This window comes from Psammomys obesus, unplaced genomic scaffold (genome assembly GCF_907164565.1).
Source record: "Psammomys obesus unplaced genomic scaffold, mPsaObe1.curated_primary_1811, whole genome shotgun sequence".
In the NCBI taxonomy this organism is placed as follows: domain Eukaryota; kingdom Metazoa; phylum Chordata; class Mammalia; order Rodentia; family Muridae; genus Psammomys; species Psammomys obesus.
In genome coordinates this window covers 1-1,212 of record NW_026588047.1, presented here as the reverse complement: position 1 = coordinate 1,212, position 1,212 = coordinate 1, and the positions used below count along the sequence as shown (strand labels likewise).

General features: G+C 35.3%; 1 pseudogene; it reads right to left on the bottom strand.

The window, feature by feature from the left end:
- Positions 1–493: 493 nt before the first annotated feature.
- LOC129674216 (single-stranded DNA-binding protein, mitochondrial-like) lies at positions 494–936 on the bottom strand (annotated as a pseudogene).
- Between the last annotated feature and the right edge of the window lie 276 nt (positions 937–1,212).

The window sequence follows — 1,212 nt, the reverse complement described above, 5'->3', positions numbered from 1 at the left end:
CTTACTATATAGATCTGGCTGTCTTGGAACTCTTTGCATAAATCATGATGGCACCCAATTCAATAAGATACACCTGCCTCTGCCTCCTGAGTGATGGAATTAAAGGCATGACAGAACACACCCAGCTTGTCCATTATTTTTTTTTGGAGTTAATAACTGTTCATAAATTTCTCTGATGTGTACTCAGTACTGTTCATCTGTTAATTTCTGTGTCTCTGTCTCTATGTCTCTGTCTCTCTCTTTCTATTTTGCTCTCTTCTCTCTGTCTTTGTCCACATTAGTTGCCATGTCTATTCCAAAGCTATATCCTATTCAAAAAGTTCAGATATGATATAGTTAAAACTTGTGATTCCGTTTTCTTCTAAAATGACTTAGTGATAACATTAACACTTCTTTTTTAATAGAAAAGTTTTAATCTTTATTTTTAATCTATAGACTACATTATTTAGTAAGGAGGATATACAAAACAATGATCAAAGAATAATCATGTGTTCTATTCCTTTTCTTTTGTCTGGTCAATAAGAAATATGATGTTATCGGCCATGTTTGTTGTTGCTTGCCACCCACATTATTTTTATCCATGTATTCACTGAAGTCCACTTTCCCTTCCAAAAATATATGAGCCCCCCTCTTCAAATACTGATATGCCACATCCCTGAGCCCTGGTCAAAACATGATATTCAGTACCATTTTGTCTTTTGACTGATGTCACCCATCAGTTCAGTGTCCCCTGATCACCACATCTCATTCGTTACTATATAAAATAGCATGACTGTGTTTTGTCTCGTGACAGGGTCCTGATCTATTTGCCCAAGTAACTGAAGATGATTCTTATATTGCTCAAGAACCCAACTAATGGCTACTTTATATTCATGTCTTAGAAGCTGATGAAACTCCTTTAACACAGGTTTTCAAAGCACGCCTTTGGTTTTCTTTCTTTTTTTTACAATCTAACCTTTAGGTTTTTTCATCTCCCCTACTTCACATCATGCACAACACCCAACTGTATAACATTATCACTCTGTGTCACAAAATAAATGGAAGAAGCAGTAGAATTATATGATTATATTGACAATGAAGTATAAATTTATATTCTTGCCATTGTTTCTGTTGTACAAATGTATGGCATATTTTAGAATTCAGTGACCTTCAATGATGTGTATGCGAAATTCAGCCAAGAAGAGTGGGCTTTGCTGGAACCTTCCCAGAAGC